Raw genomic sequence first — 6672 nt, 5'->3', positions numbered from 1 at the left:
GGAGAGTAGTGTTTGGGGAGGGTACTTCTGAGTGAAATGTAGGGGGGGGGTTGCTATGGGGTTAATGATATCGCTGTCGGGGAGAGTTTAGAAATAGTTTCATTTTAAGAAGATAAAAATGAGAGTAGGTTGAGAAGTTTTTAACGCGTGAATTGGAGACAGAGTAATTGGGATCAGACTGTGTACTCGATCTGGCATCAAGGCCCTGTGTTTGCCACGGTGCCCAGGAGCGGGTGAACCTCCACACTGTGTTGTAAATAGACTCTTGTACACCGAATTAAATAAAACCACCTTTCAGATGCAGAGCAGATGGACCGTTCATGTCCGCCTTTCACTTTCCTCTCGCTTGGGAAATGTTTCCAAAAAACCCACAGGCCAAGGGTTTGCGCTCTCCAAATCGGGGCTCAATTTCTATAGCACCGGTCACAAGCTCAGGGCGTGGCACAGGGTTTGGCAAACATTGGGATCCTTTGTCTGAAGTCTCAGTGCCACATTAACCTGGCAACATTGCTCCAGGAGCAGACATACCCAACTAACCACCCCACCCCCTTTCCTCCCCAATGGGCCGCCTGATACCCCTCATTCCCCTCGTGTCACCTGACACAGACTCATAACGGGCACCTCAATCCCCTCACCCACTTAGCACACAATCCTCTTAGCTATCTACCACCTTACCCACCTGGCACACTATCCCCTTACCTACCTATCCACCACCTTACCCACTTGGCACACTATCTCCTTACCTACCTATCTACTACCACCTTACCCACTTGGCACACTATTCCCATACCTACCAGTCTACCAACTTACCCACTTACCAGGCACACTATCCCCTTACCTACCTGTCCACCACCTTACCCACATGGCACACTATCCTCTTACCTACCTGTCTGCCACCTTACCCACTTGGCACACTATCCCCTTACCTACCTGTCTGCCACCTTACCCACTTGGCACACTATCCACTTACCTACCTATTTACTACCACCTTACCCACTTGGCACACTATCCACTTACCTACCTATCTACTACCACCTTACCCACCTGGCACACTATCTCCTTACCTACCTATCTACTACCACCTTACCCACCTGGCACACTATCTCCTTACCTACCTATCTACTACCACCTTACCCACCTGGCACACTATCTCCTTACCTACCTGCCCATCACCTTACCCACTAAGCACACTATCCTCTTACCCACATGTCCACCATCTTACCCACATGACACACTATCCCCTTACCTACCTGTCCACCACCTTACCCACTTGGCACACTATCCCCTTACCTACCTGTCCATCACAATACCTAACTGGCACATTAACCCCTTACCTACCTATCTACTACCACCCTACCCACCTGGCACACTATCCCCTTACCTACATGTCCACCACCTTACCCACCTGGCACACTATCCCCTTACCTACAGTTCCACCACCTTACCCACCTGGCACACTATCCCTTTACCTACCTATTACCACCTTACTCACCTGGCACACTATCCCCTTACCTACCTGTCCACTACCTTACTCACCTGGCACACTATCCCCTCACCTACCTGTCCACCACTTTACCCACTTGGCACACTATCCCCTTAACTACCTACCTGTCCACCATCTTACACATCTGGCATACTATCCCCTTACCTACCTTTCTACCACATTACCCACCTGGCACACTATTCCCTTACCTACCTATCGACCACCATACCCATCTGGCATGCTATTCCCATACCTACCGATCTACCACCTTACCCAGTTGGCACACTATTCACTTACCTACATATCTACTACCACCTTACCCACCTGGCACACTACCCCTTACCTACCTGTCCACCATCTTACCCACCTGACACAATATCCCCTTACCTAACTGTCCATCACCTTACCCACCTGGCACACTATCCCCGTACCTACCTATCTACTACCTTACCCACCTGGCACACTATCCCCGCACCTACCTATCTACTACCACTTTACCCACCTGGCACACTACCCCTTACCTACCTATCTACTACCTTACCCGTTTGGCACACTATCCCCTTACCTGCCTGGCACATCACTCCCTTCCCTCGCCACCTTCCAATCTACCTCTGGAGTTTTGCAACTGTCAGCCGCTGTATGAGCCAAAGGGATGCAGGAACTTCAGGACTGATATCAGGAAGTTCTTAATGTCATCAAATCCCAACTTTGCAGAAAGAGGCCATTTGGTCCATCGAGTCTGCACTGACCCTCTGAAGAGCAGCCTACCCATTCCCAGTCAGCCCACTCTCTCCCAGTAACCCTGTGTTTCCCATGGCTAACCCACGTAGCCTGCACATCCCTGGACACGATGGGACATTTTAGCACCACCAATCCACCTAAGCAGGAAGAAACCGGAGCACCCGGAGGAAAGCCACGCAGACACGGAGAGGATGTGCAACCTCCAAATAGACAGTCGCCCGAGGCTGGGATCGAACCTGGGCGAGAGCGCTCATGAAATGACTTGGGAAAACTGCAGCTTTGTCATCGGCAGATGAATTACAATGATTCAAGAAGTCTTAACGCGGCAAAAATGAGATGGTTTATTTTCTATGAACTAAAACTAATCACATCTGTTTTTGTCAATAGGAGCTCATCTACCTATTATCGGGATTCAGAGTCTGTGAGAAGATTTGTAGCTCGGGTGCTCGTTGCTGTGGTTCTGTTCGCCGAGCTGGGAATTTGTGTGTTCAGCACCCAAATTCCCAGCTCGGCGAACAGAACCACAGCATTGGGATTCAAAACTGAGGGTAGTCTTTAAGGATTGGGAGCTGAGTTGATTTGGCCAGGGTAAAGAGGCATAATTCAATCCCCATTTCAGAATTATACGCTGCCATCATTCAACCATTCCACAAATGACATGGTCCACGTTCACAACGGAAATTGTTTAAGTCAGTTTTTTCACGTTGCAAACTCACCCCCTGTCACCAATAGTGGGTTATAATCTGGCTGTGACAATTGTACGAAGCCAATTTCTGCTATAAACATTGAGTGTAGTAGTTAACACTGGAAAATGGTGAATGTTTTGGTATTTGAGGGGACACATCGCATCCCACAAATGATGTGAATTGAGGAGGTGAGAGAATGAGGACAATGAAACAATTAAACCTCGAGAAAGAGGGACTGAAGAAAGTAATTGGAATTCTAATTCCCCCTGGCCCCGAGATGGTGCCAGACCTGCTAAGTTCCTCCAGCAATTCCAGTACTTGTTTCCGAACTCCAGCCTCCCCAGTTTCTCTGATTTGCGAAGTAGATGGTGTCGGTTTTAGCTTTTGCAGATTCTGGACGCTTCCCACCCTTTGGAAAATGGCAAAACTCCTTCATTTCAGAAAGGAGGAGGCAGGAAGCAGGAGAAGATAGGCCAGTTAGCTGAAGATGTGTCTTCGAAAAAAACGCCAGATTCTTTTATCAAGGAGGAGACAACAGGGCAGTGAGAAAACGTCCATGTTATCAGGTGGTGTCTGATTTAGTCTCGATGGTTTTGTGACCGATTACTAAACGTAGTGATCTCAGACTAAGCCCCACTCTCTGCAACTGGATCCTGAGTTTCCTGACCCACAGGCCACAATCAGTGAAGATCGGGGACAATATTTCATCCTCACTAACCCTCAACACTGGAGTCCCTCAAGGGTGTGTACTCAGCCCCCCTACTGTACACACTGTATACCCATGACTGCGTCGCCAAATACCAGACTAATGCCATTTACCAGTTCGCTGATGACCCCACCATAGTCGGTCAAATCTCAGATGGCGACGAAACAGACTACAGACGGGAGGTGGAAGACCTGGAAAAATGGTGCACTTAGAACAACCTCGCTCTCAAAGTCATCAAAACCAAGGAACTCATTATTGACTTTTGGTGGGATGTTACTCATGTCCCCATACACATTAACAGCACAGAGGGGGAGCGAGTGGACACTGTCAAGCTCCTGGGAGCGGTCATCCACAACAAGCTTTCTTGGACTCTTCATATGGACATTCTGTTTACAAAGGCCCAACAACGTTTCTTCTTCCTCAGGCAGCTCAGAGAATTTGGGCATGATGGTGAATAGCCTTGCCAACTTTTATAGGTGCGCCATCAAGAGCATTCTGTCTGGATGTATCGCTACCTGGTATGGCAACTGTACCATTCAAGATCAGAGATGGCTACAGAGAGCGGTGAACTCAGCCTGGACAATCACAAAGGCCAACCTCCCATCTATAGAATCCATCTACCAGGCCCACTCTCAAGGAAAGGCCGCCAGCATTCTCAAAGATCCATCCCACCCTGGCAATGTCCCTCTACAACCTCTACCATCGGGGAGAAGGTACAAAAGCCTGAACACACGCACCAGTCGGTTTCGAAACAGTTTCCCCCCAACTGTTGTTAGAATACTGAATGGACTCACAAACTCTCGACATTCGCCTTGTCCCTGTGTTTCTGTTTTTTGCCGCTGTTTCCCTATTATTTACTATCCACGCTACTTAACTCTGTGATCTGTCTGTATTGCTCACAAGACAAAACTTTTCACTGTGCTTCGGTGCACATGACAATAAATTCAATTCAAATTTGATAAACATACTGAGATTTCTTTGTGAGGGATTAACACACAGTGTGGGGTAATGGCATCTTATGGATGCGCCGTACTTGGAGTTCGAGAAAGGATTTGACAAGGTGCCACACAGAAGGTACAGTGTGAAATCAGCTGGTGGTGCAGGGGTTAACATCACGCCGAGGATATGGGCCTGTTTGATTTGATTTATTGCCACGTGTACCTAAGTGCAGTGAAAAGTTTTGATTGTGAGCAGTACAGGCAGGTCATAATGAGCAAGGACATAGAGGTCATAGGGTGAGGAATAAACGTGGACAGCGGTGTACTAAGATTAATCAGATTATGTTGAGGAGGTGCTGGTGTTGGACTGGGGTGGGCCTATGTTAAAAATCACACAACACCAGGTTAGAATCCAAATGAACCTGTTGGACTCTAACCTGGTGTTTTTAACATGAACAAGAGCAGCGTTATTTGAAGTTAGAGAGTCCAATCATCAGGCTGATAACGGCTAGGGGGGTGGGATGCTGTTCCTAAACCTACTGGAGCGTGTGTTCAAGCTTCTGTACCTTCTGTCTAATAGAACACATTGGAGGACAGCTTGACCGGGCTGCGTCGGGTCTCTGATGATGTCGGCAGTCTCTCTGCGGCTGTGAGCCGTGTAAATGGAGTCCGTGGATGGGAGGTTGGCTTCCGGGATGGTCTGGGCTGTGCACACGACCATCTGTGGTTTCTTAGAGTCCTGGGGCCGAGCCGTTGCCACACCAGGCGGGTGATGCACCTGGACAGTGTGGTTTCTGTGGCGCGTCTGTCGAGGTTGGTGAGGGTCCTTGCGGACATGCTGCATTTCCCGAGCTGCCTGAGGAGGAAGAGGCGCTGTTGTACCTCCTGGACCATCACGTCAACGTGGGACATCGCGGACAGGTTGTCTGTTGTTGTCAGTCTGAGGAACTTAACACTCTGCCTCAGCTTCATTGATATAGATTGGGGGGGGGGGTGTTCCCCTCCCTTCTTTCTGCAGTTTGTTTGACGATGAGCGATTAGTTTGGAGTCACCCCGCTTGAGTGTCCTTGTTGTCCAGGGACGAGGGCAGGGCGAGGGAACCAGTATCCGCTGTGGACCTGCTCTGTTGGTAGGCAAATTGTAGGGAATCGAGGCAGGCTGGGAGACTGGAGTTCAGAATTCCTACTGTGTAGAAACAGGCCCGCTGCGCCCCACACCGAACCTCCCAAGTGTAACACTCCGGACCTATTCCCCTCCCCTATATTACCCCTGACTAATAACCTACGCTATGGCCAATCCACCCTGACCTGCACATCTTTGGACTGTGGGAGGAAACCCACGCAGACACGGGGAGAATGCGCAAACTACACACAGAGGCTGGAATCGAACCCGGGTCCCCGGCGCTGGGAGGCAGCAGGGCTAACCACTGAGCCACCGTGCCGCCCAGTTGGTGTGGGCCCTGACCTGCCTCTTGAAGCACTCGCCGATTACAGAGATCCCAGCCACAGAGCAGTATTCATTAAGGCATGCTGGATGGGCTCTCCCAGCTACTGAGAGGATGGTGGGCTCCTCGCAGCGGGTCGGGACTTGGGCTTGGAGGAGGGAAGAGGGTGGAGATATTGGTGAATCCATCTGCCGGTTGGTCTGCACAGGGTCTGAGCGCGCGGCCGGGGATTCCTAATATCGTTAGCAATCAGCAATCAAAGGCTTCATTTTGATCGATTGGAAAGTGAAGGTCGGTGAAGCACCATAGGACTGCAACAAATGACAATTCGTGTTCATGAGCTGGACATAGGGACCGATTGGTGAGTTTGCTGATGACAGTTAGAGAATGGAATCGGCCATCCTAACCCTCAGTGCAGACCCACAGCAATGTCTTTGACTCAGGGGCCTGGGAGCTGGATTCGATTCCACCCGGGGGGGGGGCGACGGTGTGGAGTTTGCCCGTTCTCCTCTGGGTGCTCTCGTAACCTTCCACACTCCAAAGATATGGAGGTTAGGCTGGCTAGGTCCTGGGGAAACGCAGGGTTACTGGGATAGGGTTGGAGGGGGCGGGATGCTCTTTGGAGGGTGAGTGTGAACTCAATGGGCCAAGTGGCCTATGCTGAAGGGATCCAA

General features: G+C 50.1%; 1 protein-coding gene across 1 annotated transcript in view; it reads left to right on the top strand.

Moving 5' to 3' along the window:
• LOC140468533 (E3 ubiquitin-protein ligase DTX4-like) overlaps positions 1 to 303 on the top strand; it is a 52196-nt gene extending 51893 nt beyond the window's left edge. Inside the window, exon 4 of the mRNA XM_072564621.1 lies at positions 1 to 303. This exon is cut by the window's left edge and continues 1911 nt beyond it. The gene's annotated coding sequence lies outside the window, so the exon portion shown is untranslated.
• The last annotated feature ends 6369 nt before the right edge of the window (positions 304 to 6672 follow it).

The sequence above is a fragment of the Chiloscyllium punctatum genome, chromosome 47 (genome assembly GCF_047496795.1).
Source record: "Chiloscyllium punctatum isolate Juve2018m chromosome 47, sChiPun1.3, whole genome shotgun sequence".
NCBI classification, from domain to species: Eukaryota; Metazoa; Chordata; class Chondrichthyes; order Orectolobiformes; family Hemiscylliidae; genus Chiloscyllium; species Chiloscyllium punctatum.
The sequence above is the reverse complement of the archived record's forward strand: the minus strand, read 5'-3'. Positions and strand labels throughout refer to the sequence as shown.